At 47.2% G+C, this 16,145-nt stretch overlaps 19 non-coding genes across 19 annotated transcripts; all 19 read right to left on the bottom strand.

Annotated features, from left to right (window-relative positions):
- Positions 1-245: 245 nt before the first annotated feature.
- TRNAP-CGG (transfer RNA proline (anticodon CGG)) lies at positions 246-317 on the bottom strand. The gene has a single exon. It is a non-coding gene; the product is annotated as a tRNA-Pro (tRNA).
- A 937-nt stretch (positions 318-1,254) lies between these two features.
- On the bottom strand, positions 1,255-1,366 carry TRNAL-CAA (transfer RNA leucine (anticodon CAA)). The gene is made up of 2 exons: positions 1,329-1,366; positions 1,255-1,300 (listed from the first exon to the last, which is right to left on the bottom strand). It is a non-coding gene; the product is annotated as a tRNA-Leu (tRNA).
- Positions 1,367-2,100: 734 nt separating this feature from the next.
- Positions 2,101-2,172, bottom strand: TRNAP-AGG (transfer RNA proline (anticodon AGG)). The gene has a single exon. It is a non-coding gene; the product is annotated as a tRNA-Pro (tRNA).
- A 441-nt stretch (positions 2,173-2,613) lies between these two features.
- On the bottom strand, positions 2,614-2,686 carry TRNAV-UAC (transfer RNA valine (anticodon UAC)). The gene has a single exon. It is a non-coding gene; the product is annotated as a tRNA-Val (tRNA).
- A 385-nt stretch (positions 2,687-3,071) lies between these two features.
- TRNAP-CGG (transfer RNA proline (anticodon CGG)) lies at positions 3,072-3,143 on the bottom strand. The gene has a single exon. It is a non-coding gene; the product is annotated as a tRNA-Pro (tRNA).
- A 937-nt stretch (positions 3,144-4,080) lies between these two features.
- TRNAL-CAA (transfer RNA leucine (anticodon CAA)) lies at positions 4,081-4,192 on the bottom strand. The gene is made up of 2 exons: positions 4,155-4,192; positions 4,081-4,126 (listed from the first exon to the last, which is right to left on the bottom strand). It is a non-coding gene; the product is annotated as a tRNA-Leu (tRNA).
- A 734-nt stretch (positions 4,193-4,926) lies between these two features.
- TRNAP-AGG (transfer RNA proline (anticodon AGG)) lies at positions 4,927-4,998 on the bottom strand. The gene has a single exon. It is a non-coding gene; the product is annotated as a tRNA-Pro (tRNA).
- Positions 4,999-5,439: 441 nt separating this feature from the next.
- Positions 5,440-5,512, bottom strand: TRNAV-UAC (transfer RNA valine (anticodon UAC)). Its single transcript has one exon. It is a non-coding gene; the product is annotated as a tRNA-Val (tRNA).
- Positions 5,513-5,897: 385 nt separating this feature from the next.
- On the bottom strand, positions 5,898-5,969 carry TRNAP-CGG (transfer RNA proline (anticodon CGG)). The gene has a single exon. It is a non-coding gene; the product is annotated as a tRNA-Pro (tRNA).
- Positions 5,970-7,752: 1,783 nt separating this feature from the next.
- TRNAP-AGG (transfer RNA proline (anticodon AGG)) lies at positions 7,753-7,824 on the bottom strand. Its single transcript has one exon. It is a non-coding gene; the product is annotated as a tRNA-Pro (tRNA).
- Positions 7,825-8,265: 441 nt separating this feature from the next.
- TRNAV-UAC (transfer RNA valine (anticodon UAC)) lies at positions 8,266-8,338 on the bottom strand. Its single transcript has one exon. It is a non-coding gene; the product is annotated as a tRNA-Val (tRNA).
- Positions 8,339-8,723: 385 nt separating this feature from the next.
- TRNAP-CGG (transfer RNA proline (anticodon CGG)) lies at positions 8,724-8,795 on the bottom strand. Its single transcript has one exon. It is a non-coding gene; the product is annotated as a tRNA-Pro (tRNA).
- A 1,783-nt stretch (positions 8,796-10,578) lies between these two features.
- Positions 10,579-10,650, bottom strand: TRNAP-AGG (transfer RNA proline (anticodon AGG)). The gene has a single exon. It is a non-coding gene; the product is annotated as a tRNA-Pro (tRNA).
- A 441-nt stretch (positions 10,651-11,091) lies between these two features.
- TRNAV-UAC (transfer RNA valine (anticodon UAC)) lies at positions 11,092-11,164 on the bottom strand. The gene has a single exon. It is a non-coding gene; the product is annotated as a tRNA-Val (tRNA).
- Positions 11,165-11,549: 385 nt separating this feature from the next.
- On the bottom strand, positions 11,550-11,621 carry TRNAP-CGG (transfer RNA proline (anticodon CGG)). The gene has a single exon. It is a non-coding gene; the product is annotated as a tRNA-Pro (tRNA).
- Positions 11,622-13,404: 1,783 nt separating this feature from the next.
- TRNAP-AGG (transfer RNA proline (anticodon AGG)) lies at positions 13,405-13,476 on the bottom strand. The gene has a single exon. It is a non-coding gene; the product is annotated as a tRNA-Pro (tRNA).
- Positions 13,477-13,917: 441 nt separating this feature from the next.
- On the bottom strand, positions 13,918-13,990 carry TRNAV-UAC (transfer RNA valine (anticodon UAC)). The gene has a single exon. It is a non-coding gene; the product is annotated as a tRNA-Val (tRNA).
- A 385-nt stretch (positions 13,991-14,375) lies between these two features.
- On the bottom strand, positions 14,376-14,447 carry TRNAP-CGG (transfer RNA proline (anticodon CGG)). Its single transcript has one exon. It is a non-coding gene; the product is annotated as a tRNA-Pro (tRNA).
- Positions 14,448-15,384: 937 nt separating this feature from the next.
- On the bottom strand, positions 15,385-15,496 carry TRNAL-CAA (transfer RNA leucine (anticodon CAA)). The gene is made up of 2 exons: positions 15,459-15,496; positions 15,385-15,430 (listed from the first exon to the last, which is right to left on the bottom strand). It is a non-coding gene; the product is annotated as a tRNA-Leu (tRNA).
- Positions 15,497-16,145: the final 649 nt, after the last annotated feature.

The raw sequence follows: 16,145 nt of genomic DNA, 5'->3' as shown, positions 1-16,145 counted from the left end.
CAAAAGGCGATTTTAAAACCATACCTGAAATCACACTAGAAAAACACTTTGCATTTAATTTTCCTACACTGATGGTCCACCCCAGAAAAGCAGTTGCAAAGAAGTCCGGCACTGAAATTCTATACGCCAAAAGTGGGAAATAGCGTAGAGGGAAAGGAACTTTCTCACCATACACGGCGTCTTATAGCATTGAAAAGAAGAAATGGCCCTATATAATAAGCAGCCTAAAAATAATTCCACAGCATGGGCTCGTCCGGGATTTGAACCCGGGACCTCTCGCACCCGAAGCGAGAATCATACCCCTAGACCAACGAGCCTGATTCCCCAGTCGGCATTTTAAGCAATTTCTGATGCGTCTTTCAGAAACAAAGCAGGGCTATTTGGCTGCTCTCTCTCTATGTGAACCACACAAAGTCATGTTTTCTCTCAAGGTGTTGTTTTTTTCACTCTTGCAAGGAAGGGATCAGTCGATATCCTAGCTGCCAGAGAGCAGAAAAAAGGCGCTGATGAGAACTGCAGGCACTTTCTGGCACTTGTACTCCTCTGCAAGTCCTGGACACTTACCCCATAGACTTCCACCCCAGATGCAAGGGAGGGCCTGCCAATTCTTGCTCCTAAGACAGAGGCATTTGATTCTTGGATTCAAACACGCTCACTCAGCGCTCGATCAGGCTCGATCAGGCGAGATTTATATGAGTGGCTCGCAGGACTGAAACACTCACCTGGGAGCCCCAGGGTGGCTGAATTCCCAGTATGGCCATTGTTGGGCAAATCACCTCCTTTCCTCCTGCCTCAATCTAGAATTGGCTGCAAATCACAAGATAGAGTTCAATGTCCGTGTGTACTGCCTACTCCCAGCTACCTCTCTGTCTTCCTTATGTAAATTAAAATTCGCAAGGGGGGACCAATGACAATCTGCTCCTCCCACATAACCAGGAAGCCCTGTTGAACATGTCTGCCTGTGTTGTTGCAGGGACAGTGCCTTCTCCGCCCAAAAGGTGGCAGGAGAGCCTCACAACAAAGATGGGATCAACTGCTTAATGAGAAACCAGCACGGCAGTTTGTGTGATGGAGTGCAAATTTAACGGAAGGTGTGCCTGAGGTGTCCCTTCCAGGAATACATGGAATTGTGATTGAGGGACCAGCCTGATCGTTGGTGGATTTCTCGTCATATGTTACAGGTCCGTGCAAAGATTGTGGTGTGTGGGGAATGCACTGCAAAAAACAGGACGATTTAAGGGTGTAAAAGAAACCTGTCAGAAGTGGGATTTGAACCCACGCCTCCATGAGGAGACCAGAAGTCTCAGTTGCACTGAAGATCAAGCTCTCTTGAGTCTGGCGCCTTAGACCACTCGGCCATCCTGACAGCCCTGGGTGTGTACAGATCTGACTCTTCTGACTGCACCTGCCAATGTTTGCACTTACAACGTTCACAGCAATGTCACAAGTGTAGAGACCCCACAATACAACATGGCATGACAAAAAAAAAGCTAGGCACAAGAGCGACCACTGATGGATGCGGATTAATTTGTTTCGTCTTGCAAAAGTAAAGGAAGTTTCCCACGGCTCGCTGGGTTCAAGGACCGCCTCTTCTTAAGCTTGCATTGAGATAATAAGGTTTTAGAGGGTGCACATAAAAGCAGCTCATGCACAGTCTCGAACCGGGGACCTTTCGCGTGTTAGGCGAACGTGATGACCACTACACTACAGAAACTCACTTGCTGTGTTTTACTGTTAGAGCAAGGTTCCTCTCAAGGATTCTCTCTACTTCTATTCTGCTGTATCAGCAGCCACTCAGAAAGCGAGGAGCAAGTGTGAAAACTGCAGAGATATCAGCCAACATGCTTGCAATTAGACGTATTAAAAATTGACTTATGCAGGCATCGACAGACAAATATCTGATGCCTAAATGCCAGCAAGTACACCTTGGGAAAGCATCACCTGGGACACACACAGACTAAGCATGAAGGCAGAAAAAGCATGGTGATCCATGTTTCTTCTGAGGTTCAAAATATTTTGTGCAACAATGCGGCGAGTGTAATGAGAAATAGTCAGGCATTGTGAGTTTTGAGTAGGATTCGTATGTTTACCTCTGAAAAAGGGCTCGTCCGGGATTTGAACCCGGGACCTCTCGCACCCTAAGCGAGAATCATACCCCTAGACCAACGAGCCGAGGCACACAAGAGTCGCCTTTCGCACCGGCTCCGGGGGTTATTGGCAGCGAGTTAGTGAATGCTTCACCCAAAGCAAGCAACTGCACATGCTGCTCTCTTCTGCAATATGGTTGCTGTCTTTTCCATGGCCGTCATCGAACAAGAAATGAAAATGCCTCTATCCTTCAGACATTTTGTTTGTTCTAGGTGTATGCTCTCGGTGAGGTCAATAAAACCATTTCTGCTCTCATGCCTTGCTTTCATGAAGTAGGCCCAACCTTCAGTACACAAGGACGTGCAAACGAATAGCGCAAACTATCGTCACTTCTCTTTTTGAGCTGTCACTGATGCCCCTGGAGCACAGTACATCACGCTGGTGAGGGATAGACAGCTTCCATTATCTCAGCTTTCCTATAAGTTGAGAGAGTAAATGCAAACTGTGTGAAAAACAGAAAGCTGCTGTTTCTGCCCGGTCTCGAACCAGGGACCTTTCGCGTGTAAAGCGAACGTGATAACCACTACACTACAGAAACAGACACGCTTGCACGAATCTTCTTGGCATGTAGTGGGCTGGAATGCACAGACCAAGGGCCAATGTCCATGAAGCTCAAAGTTGGACCCTCCTTACCCGATCTCTTTCTTTGGAAGAAAGGAACGAGGACCACTTTTATTCCAAAAGGCGATTTTAAAACCATACCTGAAATCACACTAGAAAAACACTTTGCGTTTAATTTTCCTACACTGATGGTCCACCCCAGAAAAGCAGTTGCAAAGAAGTCCGGCACTGAAATTCTATACGCCAAAAGTGGGAAATAGCGTAGAGGGAAAGGAACTTTCTCACCATACACGGCGTCTTATAGCATTGAAAAGAAGAAATGGCCCTATATAATAAGCAGCCTAGAAATAATTCCACAGCATGGGCTCGTCCGGGATTTGAACCCGGGACCTCTCGCACCCGAAGCAAGAATCATACCCCTAGACCAACGAGCCTGATTCCCCAGTCGGCATTTTAAGCAATTTCTGATGCGTCTTTCAGAAACAAAGCAGGGCTATTTGGCTGCTCTCTCTCTATGTGAACCACACAAAGTCATGTTTTCTCTCAAGGTGTTGTTTTTTTCACTCTTGCAAGAAAGGGATCAGTCGATATCCTAGCTGCCAGAGAGCAGAAAAAAGGCGCTGATGAGAACTGCAGGCACTTTCTGGCACTTGTACTCCTCTGCAAGTCCTGGACACTTACCCCATAGACTTCCACCCCAGATGCAAGGGAGGGCCTGCCAATTCTTGCTCCTAAGACAGAGGCATTTGATTCTTGGATTCAAACACGCTCACTCAGCGCTCGATCAGGCTCGATCAGGCGAGATTTATATGAGTGGCTCGCAGGACTGAAACACTCACCTGGGAGCCCCAGGGTGGCTGAATTCCCAGTATGGCCATTGTTGGGCAAATCACCTCCTTTCCTCCTGCCTCAATCTAGAATTGGCTGCAAATCACAAGATAGAGTTCAATGTCCGTGTGTACTGCCTACTCCCAGCTACCTCTCTGTCTTCCTTATGTAAATTAAAATTCGCAAGGGGGGACCAATGACAATCTGCTCCTCCCACATAACCAGGAAGCCCTGTTGAACATGTCTGCCTGTGTTGTTGCAGGGACAGTGCCTTCTCCGCCCAAAAGGTGGCAGGAGAGCCTCACAACAAAGATGGGATCAACTGCTTAATGAGAAACCAGCACGGCAGTTTGTGTGATGGAGTGCAAATTTAACGGAAGGTGTGCCTGAGGTGTCCCTTCCAGGAATACATGGAATTGTGATTGAGGGACCAGCCTGATCGTTGGTGGATTTCTCGTCATATGTTACAGGTCCGTGCAAAGATTGTGGTGTGTGGGGAATGCACTGCAAAAAACAGGACGATTTAAGGGTGTAAAAGAAACCTGTCAGAAGTGGGATTTGAACCCACGCCTCCATGAGGAGACCAGAAGTCTCAGTTGCACTGAAGATCAAGCTCTCTTGAGTCTGGCGCCTTAGACCACTCGGCCATCCTGACAGCCCTGGGTGTGCACAGATCTGACTCTTCTGACTGCACCTGCCAATGTTTGCACTTACAACGTTCACAGCAATGTCACAAGTGTAAAGACCCCACAATACAACATGGCATGACAAAAAAAAAGCTAGGCACAAGAGCGACCACTGATGGATGCGGATTAATTTGTTTCGTCTTGCAAAAGTAAAGGAAGTTTCCCACGGCTCGCTGGGTTCAAGGACCGCCTCTTCTTAAGCTTGCATTGAGATAATAAGGTTTTAGAGGGTGCACATAAAAGCAGCTCATGCACAGTCTCGAACCGGGGACCTTTCGCGTGTTAGGCGAACGTGATGACCACTACACTACAGAAACTCACTTGCTGTGTTTTACTGTTAGAGCAAGGTTCCTCTCAAGGATTCTCTCTACTTCTATTCTGCTGTATCAGCAGCCACTCAGAAAGCGAGGAGCAAGTGTGAAAACTGCAGAGATATCAGCCAACATGCTTGCAATTAGACGTATTAAAAATTGACTTATGCAGGCATCGACAGACAAATATCTGATGCCTAAATGCCAGCAAGTACACCTTGGGAAAGCATCACCTGGGACACACACAGACTAAGCATGAAGGCAGAAAAAGCATGGTGATCCATGTTTCTTCTGAGGTTCAAAATATTTTGTGCAACAATGCGGCGAGTGTAATGAGAAATAGTCAGGCATTGTGAGTTTTGAGTAGGATTCGTATGTTTACCTCTGAAAAAGGGCTCGTCCGGGATTTGAACCCGGGACCTCTCGCACCCTAAGCGAGAATCATACCCCTAGACCAACGAGCCGAGGCACACAAGAGTCGCCTTTCGCACCGGCTCCGGGGGTTATTGGCAGCGAGTTAGTGAATGCTTCACCCAAAGCAAGCAACTGCACATGCTGCTCTCTTCTGCAATATGGTTGCTGTCTTTTCCATGGCCGTCATCGAACAAGAAATGAAAATGCCTCTATCCTTCAGACATTTTGTTTGTTCTAGGTGTATGCTCTCGGTGAGGTCAATAAAACCATTTCTGCTCTCATGCCTTGCTTTCATGAAGTAGGCCCAACCTTCAGTACACAAGGACGTGCAAACGAATAGCGCAAACTATCGCCACTTCTCTTTTTGAGCTGTCACTGATGCCCCTGGAGCACAGTACATCACGCTGGTGAGGGATAGACAGCTTCCATTATCTCAGCTTTCCTATAAGTTGAGAGAGTAAATGCAAACTGTGTGAAAAACAGAAAGCTGCTGTTTCTGCCCGGTCTCGAACCAGGGACCTTTCGCGTGTAAAGCGAACGTGATAACCACTACACTACAGAAACAGACATGCTTGCACGAATCTTCTTGGCATGTAGTGGGCTGGAATGCACAGTCCAAGGGCCAATGTCCATGAAGCTCAAAGTTGGACCCTCCTTACCCGATCTCTTTCTTTGGAAGAAAGGAACGAGGACCACTTTTATTCCAAAAGGCGATTTTAAAACCATACCTGAAATCACACTAGAAAAACACTTTGCATTTAATTTTCCTACACTGATGGTCCACCCCAGAAAAGGAGTTGCAAAGAAGTCCGGCACTGAAATTCTATACGCCAAAAGTGGGAAATAGCGTAGAGGGAAAGGAACTTTCTCACCATACACGGCGTCTTATAGCATTGAAAAGAAGAAATGGCCCTATATAATAAGCAGCCTAAAAATAATTCCACAGCATGGGCTCGTCCGGGATTTGAACCCGGGACCTCTCGCACCCGAAGCGAGAATCATACCCCTAGACCAACGAGCCTGATTCCCCAGTTGGCATTTTAAGCAATTTCTGATGCGTCTTTCAGAAACAAAGCAGGGCTATTTGGCTGCTCTCTCTCTATGTGAACCACACAAAGTCATGTTTTCTCTCAAGGTGTTGTTTTTTTCACTCTTGCAAGGAAGGGATCAGTCGATATCCTAGCTGCCAGAGAGCAGAAAAAAGGCGCTGATGAGAACTGCAGGCACTTTCTGGCACTTGTACTCCTCTGCAAGTCCTGGACACTTACCCCATAGACTTCCACCCCAGATGCAAGGGAGGGCCTGCCAATTCTTGCTCCTAAGACAGAGGCATTTGATTCTTGGATTCAAACACGCTCACTCAGCGCTCGATCAGGCTCGATCAGGCGAGATTTATATGAGTGGCTCGCAGGACTGAAACACTCACCTGGGAGCCCCAGGGTGGCTGAATTCCCAGTATGGCCATTGTTGGGCAAATCACCTCCTTTCCTCCTGCCTCAATCTAGAATTGGCTGCAAATCACAAGATAGAGTTCAATGTCCGTGTGTACTGCCTACTCCCAGCTACCTCTCTGTCTTCCTTATGTAAATTAAAATTCGCAAGGGGGGACCAATGACAATCTGCTCCTCCCACATAACCAGGAAGCCCTGTTGAACATGTCTGCCTGTGTTGTTGCAGGGACAGTGCCTTCTCCGCCCAAAAGGTGGCAGGAGAGCCTCACAACAAAGATGGGATCAACTGCTTAATGAGAAACCAGCACGGCAGTTTGTGTGATGGAGTGCAAATTTAACGGAAGGTGTGCCTGAGGTGTCCCTTCCAGGAATACATGGAATTGTGATTGAGGGACCAGCCTGATCGTTGGTGGATTTCTCGTCATATGTTACAGGTCCGTGCAAAGATTGTGGTGTGTGGGGAATGCACTGCAAAAAACAGGACGATTTAAGGGTGTAAAAGAAACCTGTCAGAAGTGGGATTTGAACCCACGCCTCCACGAGGAGACCAGAAGTCTCAGTTGCACTGAAGATCAAGCTCTCTTGAGTCTGGCGCCTTAGACCACTCGGCCATCCTGACAGCCCTGGGTGTGCACAGATCTGACTCTTCTGACTGCACCTGCCAATGTTTGCACTTACAACGTTCACAGCAATGTCACAAGTGTAAAGACCCCACAATACAACATGGCATGACAAAAAAAAAGCTAGGCACAAGAGCGACCACTGATGGATGCGGATTAATTTGTTTCGTCTTGCAAAAGTAAAGGAAGTTTCCCACGGCTCGCTGGGTTCAAGGACCGCCTCTTCTTAAGCTTGCATTGAGATAATAAGGTTTTAGAGGGTGCACATAAAAGCAGCTCATGCACAGTCTCGAACCGGGGACCTTTCGCGTGTTAGGCGAACGTGATGACCACTACACTACAGAAACTCACTTGCTGTGTTTTACTGTTAGAGCAAGGTTCCTCTCAAGGATTCTCTCTACTTCTATTCTGCTGTATCAGCAGCCACTCAGAAAGCGAGGAGCAAGTGTGAAAACTGCAGAGATATCAGCCAACATGCTTGCAATTAGACGTATTAAAAATTGACTTATGCAGGCATCGACAGACAAATATCTGATGCCTAAATGCCAGCAAGTACACCTTGGGAAAGCATCACCTGGGACACACACAGACTAAGCATGAAGGCAGAAAAAGCATGGTGATCCATGTTTCTTCTGAGGTTCAAAATATTTTGTGCAACAATGCGGCGAGTGTAATGAGAAATAGTCAGGCATTGTGAGTTTTGAGTAGGATTCGTATGTTTACCTCTGAAAAAGGGCTCGTCCGGGATTTGAACCCGGGACCTCTCGCACCCTAAGCGAGAATCATACCCCTAGACCAACGAGCCGAGGCACACAAGAGTCGCCTTTCGCACCGGCTCCGGGGGTTATTGGCAGCGAGTTAGTGAATGCTTCACCCAAAGCAAGCAACTGCACATGCTGCTCTCTTCTGCAATATGGTTGCTGTCTTTTCCATGGCCGTCATCGAACAAGAAATGAAAATGCCTCTATCCTTCAGACATTTTGTTTGTTCTAGGTGTATGCTCTCGGTGAGGTCAATAAAACCATTTCTGCTCTCATGCCTTGCTTTCATGAAGTAGGCCCAACCTTCAGTACACAAGGACGTGCAAACGAATAGCGCAAACTATCGTCACTTCTCTTTTTGAGCTGTCACTGATGCCCCTGGAGCACAGTACATCACGCTGGTGAGGGATAGACAGCTTCCATTATCTCAGCTTTCCTATAAGTTGAGAGAGTAAATGCAAACTGTGTGAAAAACAGAAAGCTGCTGTTTCTGCCCGGTCTCGAACCAGGGACCTTTCGCGTGTAAAGCGAACGTGATAACCACTACACTACAGAAACAGACACGCTTGCACGAATCTTCTTGGCATGTAGTGGGCTGGAATGCACAGACCAAGGGCCAATGTCCATGAAGCTCAAAGTTGGACCCTCCTTACCCGATCTCTTTCTTTGGAAGAAAGGAACGAGGACCACTTTTATTCCAAAAGGCGATTTTAAAACCATACCTGAAATCACACTAGAAAAACACTTTGCATTTAATTTTCCTACACTGATGGTCCACCCCAGAAAAGGAGTTGCAAAGAAGTCCGGCACTGAAATTCTATACGCCAAAAGTGGGAAATAGCGTAGAGGGAAAGGAACTTTCTCACCATACACGGCGTCTTATAGCATTGAAAAGAAGAAATGGCCCTATATAATAAGCAGCCTAAAAATAATTCCACAGCATGGGCTCGTCCGGGATTTGAACCCGGGACCTCTCGCACCCGAAGCGAGAATCATACCCCTAGACCAACGAGCCTGATTCCCCAGTCGGCATTTTAAGCAATTTCTGATGCGTCTTTCAGAAACAAAGCAGGGCTATTTGGCTGCTCTCTCTCTATGTGAACCACACAAAGTCATGTTTTCTCTCAAGGTGTTGTTTTTTTCACTCTTGCAAGGAAGGGATCAGTCGATATCCTAGCTGCCAGAGAGCAGAAAAAAGGCGCTGATGAGAACTGCAGGCACTTTCTGGCACTTGTACTCCTCTGCAAGTCCTGGACACTTACCCCATAGACTTCCACCCCAGATGCAAGGGAGGGCCTGCCAATTCTTGCTCCTAAGACAGAGGCATTTGATTCTTGGATTCAAACACGCTCACTCAGCGCTCGATCAGGCTCGATCAGGCGAGATTTATATGAGTGGCTCGCAGGACTGAAACACTCACCTGGGAGCCCCAGGGTGGCTGAATTCCCAGTATGGCCATTGTTGGGCAAATCACCTCCTTTCCTCCTGCCTCAATCTAGAATTGGCTGCAAATCACAAGATAGAGTTCAATGTCCGTGTGTACTGCCTACTCCCAGCTACCTCTCTGTCTTCCTTATGTAAATTAAAATTCGCAAGGGGGGACCAATGACAATCTGCTCCTCCCACATAACCAGGAAGCCCTGTTGAACATGTCTGCCTGTGTTGTTGCAGGGACAGTGCCTTCTCCGCCCAAAAGGTGGCAGGAGAGCCTCACAACAAAGATGGGATCAACTGCTTAATGAGAAACCAGCACGGCAGTTTGTGTGATGGAGTGCAAATTTAACGGAAGGTGTGCCTGAGGTGTCCCTTCCAGGAATACATGGAATTGTGATTGAGGGACCAGCCTGATCGTTGGTGGATTTCTCGTCATATGTTACAGGTCCGTGCAAAGATTGTGGTGTGTGGGGAATGCACTGCAAAAAACAGGACGATTTAAGGGTGTAAAAGAAACCTGTCAGAAGTGGGATTTGAACCCACGCCTCCACGAGGAGACCAGAAGTCTCAGTTGCACTGAAGATCAAGCTCTTTTGAGTCTGGCGCCTTAGACCACTCGGCCATCCTGACAGCCCTGGGTGTGCACAGATCTGACTCTTCTGACTGCACCTGCCAATGTTTGCACTTACAACGTTCACAGCAATGTCACAAGTGTAAAGACCCCACAATACAACATGGCATGACAAAAAAAAAGCTAGGCACAAGAGCGACCACTGATGGATGCGGATTAATTTGTTTCGTCTTGCAAAAGTAAAGGAAGTTTCCCACGGCTCGCTGGGTTCAAGGACCACCTCTTCTTAAGCTTGCATTGAGATAATAAGGTTTTAGAGGGTGCACATAAAAGCAGCTCATGCACAGTCTCGAACCGGGGACCTTTCGCGTGTTAGGCGAACGTGATGACCACTACACTACAGAAACTCACTTGCTGTGTTTTACTGTTAGAGCAAGGTTCCTCTCAAGGATTCTCTCTACTTCTATTCTGCTGTATCAGCAGCCACTCAGAAAGCGAGGAGCAAGTGTGAAAACTGCAGAGATATCAGCCAACATGCTTGCAATTAGACGTATTAAAAATTGACTTATGCAGGCATCGACAGACAAATATCTGATGCCTAAATGCCAGCAAGTACACCTTGGGAAAGCATCACCTGGGACACACACAGACTAAGCATGAAGGCAGAAAAAGCATGGTGATCCATGTTTCTTCTGAGGTTCAAAATATTTTGTGCAACAATGCGGCGAGTGTAATGAGAAATAGTCAGGCATTGTGAGTTTTGAGTAGGATTCGTATGTTTACCTCTGAAAAAGGGCTCGTCCGGGATTTGAACCCGGGACCTCTCGCACCCTAAGCGAGAATCATACCCCTAGACCAACGAGCCGAGGCACACAAGAGTCGCCTTTCGCACCGGCTCCGGGGGTTATTGGCAGCGAGTTAGTGAATGCTTCACCCAAAGCAAGCAACTGCACATGCTGCTCTCTTCTGCAATATGGTTGCTGTCTTTTCCATGGCCGTCATCGAACAAGAAATGAAAATGCCTCTATCCTTCAGACATTTTGTTTGTTCTAGGTGTATGCTCTCGGTGAGGTCAATAAAACCATTTCTGCTCTCATGCCTTGCTTTCATGAAGTAGGCCCAACCTTCAGTACACAAGGACGTGCAAACGAATAGCGCAAACTATCGTCACTTCTCTTTTTGAGCTGTCACTGATGCCCCTGGAGCACAGTACATCACGCTGGTGAGGGATAGACAGCTTCCATTATCTCAGCTTTCCTATAAGTTGAGAGAGTAAATGCAAACTGTGTGAAAAACAGAAAGCTGCTGTTTCTGCCCGGTCTCGAACCAGGGACCTTTCGCGTGTAAAGCGAACGTGATAACCACTACACTACAGAAACAGACACGCTTGCACGAATCTTCTTGGCATGTAGTGGGCTGGAATGCACAGACCAAGGGCCAATGTCCATGAAGCTCAAAGTTGGACCCTCCTTACCCGATCTCTTTCTTTGGAAGAAAGGAACGAGGACCACTTTTATTCCAAAAGGCGATTTTAAAACCATACCTGAAATCACACTAGAAAAACACTTTGCATTTAATTTTCCTACACTGATGGTCCACCCCAGAAAAGCAGTTGCAAAGAAGTCCGGCACTGAAATTCTATACGCCAAAAGTGGGAAATAGCGTAGAGGGAAAGGAACTTTCTCACCATACACGGCGTCTTATAGCATTGAAAAGAAGAAATGGCCCTATATAATAAGCAGCCTAAAAATAATTCCACAGCATGGGCTCGTCCGGGATTTGAACCCGGGACCTCTCGCACCCGAAGCAAGAATCATACCCCTAGACCAACGAGCCTGATTCCCCAGTCGGCATTTTAAGCAATTTCTGATGCGTCTTTCAGAAACAAAGCAGGGCTATTTGGCTGCTCTCTCTCTATGTGAACCACACAAAGTCATGTTTTCTCTCAAGGTGTTGTTTTTTTCACTCTTGCAAGGAAGGGATCAGTCGATATCCTAGCTGCCAGAGAGCAGAAAAAAGGCGCTGATGAGAACTGCAGGCACTTTCTGGCACTTGTACTCCTCTGCAAGTCCTGGACACTTACCCCATAGACTTCCACCCCAGATGCAAGGGAGGGCCTGCCAATTCTTGCTCCTAAGACAGAGGCATTTGATTCTTGGATTCAAACACGCTCACTCAGCGCTCGATCAGGCTCGATCAGGCGAGATTTATATGAGTGGCTCGCAGGACTGAAACACTCACCTGGGAGCCCCAGGGTGGCTGAATTCCCAGTATGGCCATTGTTGGGCAAATCACCTCCTTTCCTCCTGCCTCAATCTAGAATTGGCTGCAAATCACAAGATAGAGTTCAATGTCCGTGTGTACTGCCTACTCCCAGCTACCTCTCTGTCTTCCTTATGTAAATTAAAATTCGCAAGGGGGGACCAATGACAATCTGCTCCTCCCACATAACCAGGAAGCCCTGTTGAACATGTCTGCCTGTGTTGTTGCAGGGACAGTGCCTTCTCCGCCCAAAAGGTGGCAGGAGAGCCTCACAACAAAGATGGGATCAACTGCTTAATGAGAAACCAGCACGGCAGTTTGTGTGATGGAGTGCAAATTTAACGGAAGGTGTGCCTGAGGTGTCCCTTCCAGGAATACATGGAATTGTGATTGAGGGACCAGCCTGATCGTTGGTGGATTTCTCGTCATATGTTACAGGTCCGTGCAAAGATTGTGGTGTGTGGGGAATGCACTGCAAAAAACAGGACGATTTAAGGGTGTAAAAGAAACCTGTCAGAAGTGGGATTTGAACCCACGCCTCCACGAGGAGACCAGAAGTCTCAGTTGCACTGAAGATCAAGCTCTCTTGAGTCTGGCGCCTTAGACCACTCGGCCATCCTGACAGCCCTGGGTGTGCACAGATCTGACTCTTCTGACTGCACCTGCCAATGTTTGCACTTACAACGTTCACAGCAATGTCACAAGTGTAAAGACCCCACAATACAACATGGCATGACAAAAAAAAAGCTAGGCACAAGAGCGACCACTGATGGATGCGGATTAATTTGTTTCGTCTTGCAAAAGTAAAGGAAGTTTCCCACGGCTCGCTGGGTTCAAGGACCGCCTCTTCTTAAGCTTGCATTGAGATAATAAGGTTTTAGAGGGTGCACATAAAAGCAGCTCATGCACAGTCTCGAACCGGGGACCTTTCGCGTGTTAGGCGAACGTGATGACCACTACACTACAGAAACTCACTTGCTGTGTTTTACTGTTAGAGCAAGGTTCCTCTCAAAGATTCTCTCTACTTCTATTCTGCTGTATCAGCAGCCACTCAGAAAGCGAGGAGCAAGTGTGAAAACTGCAGAGATATCAGCCAACATGCTTGCAATTAGACGTATTAAAAATTGACTTATGCAGGCATCGACAGACAAATATCTGATGCCTAAATGCCAGCAAGTACACCTTGGGAAAGCATCACCTGGGACACACACAGACTAAGCATGAAGGCAGAAAAAGCATGGTGATCCATGTTTCTTCTGAGGTTCAAAATATTTTGTGCAACAATGCGGCGAGTGTAATGAGAAATAGTCAGGCATTGTGAGTTTTGAGTAGGATTCGTATGTTTACCTCTGAAAAAGGGCTCGTCCGGGATTTGAACCCGGGACCTCTCGCACCCTAAGCGAGAATCATACCCCTAGACCAACGAGCCGAGGCACACAAGAGTCGCCTTTCGCACCGGCTCCGGGGGTTATTGGCAGCGAGTTAGTGAATGCTTCACCCAAAGCAAGCAACTGCACATGCTGCTCTCTTCTGCAATATGGTTGCTGTCTTTTCCATGGCCGTCATCGAACAAGAAATGAAAATGCCTCTATCCTTCAGACATTTTGTTTGTTCTAGGTGTATGCTCTCGGTGAGGTCAATAAAACCATTTCTGCTCTCATGCCTTGCTTTCATGAAGTAGGCCCAACCTTCAGTACACAAGGACGTGCAAACGAATAGCGCAAACTATCGTCACTTCTCTTTTTGAGCTGTCACTGATGCCCCTGGAGCACAGTACATCACGCTGGTGAGGGATAGACAGCTTCCATTATCTCAGCTTTCCTATAAGTTGAGAGAGTAAATGCAAACTGTGTGAAAAACAGAAAGCTGCTGTTTCTGCCCGGTCTCGAACCAGGGACCTTTCGCGTGTAAAGCGAACGTGATAACCACTACACTACAGAAACAGACACGCTTGCACGAATCTTCTTGGCATGTAGTGGGCTGGAATGCACAGACCAAGGGCCAATGTCCATGAAGCTCAAAGTTGGACCCTCCTTACCCGATCTCTTTCTTTGGAAGAAAGGAACGAGGACCACTTTTATTCCAAAAGGCGATTTTAAAACCATACCTGAAATCACACTAGAAAAACACTTTGCGTTTAATTTTCCTACACTGATGGTCCACCCCAGAAAAGCAGTTGCAAAGAAGTCCGGCACTGAAATTCTATACGCCAAAAGTGGGAAATAGCGTAGAGGGAAAGGAACTTTCTCACCATACACGGCGTCTTATAGCATTGAAAAGAAGAAATGGCCCTATATAATAAGCAGCCTAGAAATAATTCCACAGCATGGGCTCGTCCGGGATTTGAACCCGGGACCTCTCGCACCCGAAGCAAGAATCATACCCCTAGACCAACGAGCCTGATTCCCCAGTCGGCATTTTAAGCAATTTCTGATGCGTCTTTCAGAAACAAAGCAGGGCTATTTGGCTGCTCTCTCTCTATGTGAACCACACAAAGTCATGTTTTCTCTCAAGGTGTTGTTTTTTTCACTCTTGCAAGGAAGGGATCAGTCGATATCCTAGCTGCCAGAGAGCAGAAAAAAGGCGCTGATGAGAACTGCAGGCACTTTCTGGCACTTGTACTTCTCTGCAAGTCCTGGACACTTACCCCATAGACTTCCACCCCAGATGCAAGGGAGGGCCTGCCAATTCTTGCTCCTAAGACAGAGGCATTTGATTCTTGGATTCAAACACGCTCACTCAGCGCTCGATCAGGCTCGATCAGGCGAGATTTATATGAGTGGCTCGCAGGACTGAAACACTCACCTGGGAGCCCCAGGGTGGCTGAATTCCCAGTATGGCCATTGTTGGGCAAATCACCTCCTTTCCTCCTGCCTCAATCTAGAATTGGCTGCAAATCACAAGATAGAGTTCAATGTCCGTGTGTACTGCCTACTCCCAGCTACCTCTCTGTCTTCCTTATGTAAATTAAAATTCGCAAGGGGGGACCAATGACAATCTGCTCCTCCCACATAACCAGGAAGCCCTGTTGAACATGTCTGCCTGTGTTGTTGCAGGGACAGTGCCTTCTCCGCCCAAAAGGTGGCAGGAGAGCCTCACAACAAAGATGGGATCAACTGCTTAATGAGAAACCAGCACGGCAGTTTGTGTGATGGAGTGCAAATTTAACGGAAGGTGTGCCTGAGGTGTCCCTTCCAGGAATACATGGAATTGTGATTGAGGGACCAGCCTGATCGTTGGTGGATTTCTCGTCATATGTTACAGGTCCGTGCAAAGATTGTGGTGTGTGGGGAATGCACTGCAAAAAACAGGACGATTTAAGGGTGTAAAAGAAACCTGTCAGAAGTGGGATTTGAACCCACGCCTCCATGAGGAGACCAGAAGTCTCAGTTGCACTGAAGATCAAGCTCTCTTGAGTCTGGCGCCTTAGACCACTCGGCCATCCTGACAGCCCTGGGTGTGCACAGATCTGACTCTTCTGACTGCACCTGCCAATGTTTGCACTTACAACGTTCACAGCAATGTCACAAGTGTAAAGACCCCACAATACAACATGGCATGACAAAAAAAAAGCTAGGCACAAGAGCGACCACTGATGGATGCAGATTAATTTGTTTCGTCTTGCAAAAGTAAAGGAAGTTTCCCACGGCTCGCTGGGTTCAAGGACCGCCTCTTCTTAAGCTTGCATTGAGATAATAAGGTTTTAGAGGGTGCACATAAAAGCAGCTCATGCACAGTCTCGAACCGGGGACCTTTCGCGTGTTAGGCGAACGTGATGACCACTACACTACAGAAACTCACTTGCTGTGTTTTACTGTTAGAGCAAGGTTCCTCTCAAGGATTCTCTCTACTTCTATTCTGCTGTATCAGCAGCCACTCAGAAAGCGAGGAGCAAGTGTGAAAACTGCAGAGATATCAGCCAACATGCTTGCAATTAGACGTATTAAAAATTGACTTATGCAGGCATCGACAGACAAATATCTGATGCCTAAATGCCAGCAAGTACACCTTGGGAAAGCATCACCTGGGACACACACAGACTAAGCATGAAGGCAGAAAAAGCATGGTGATCCATGTTTCTTCTGAGGTTCAAAATAT

Source organism: Triturus cristatus, chromosome 10 (genome assembly GCF_964204655.1).
Source record: "Triturus cristatus chromosome 10, aTriCri1.1, whole genome shotgun sequence".
Classification (NCBI taxonomy): domain Eukaryota; kingdom Metazoa; phylum Chordata; class Amphibia; order Caudata; family Salamandridae; genus Triturus; species Triturus cristatus.
Note: the sequence above shows the minus strand (reverse complement) of the source record. Positions and strands in the feature narration are given on the sequence as shown.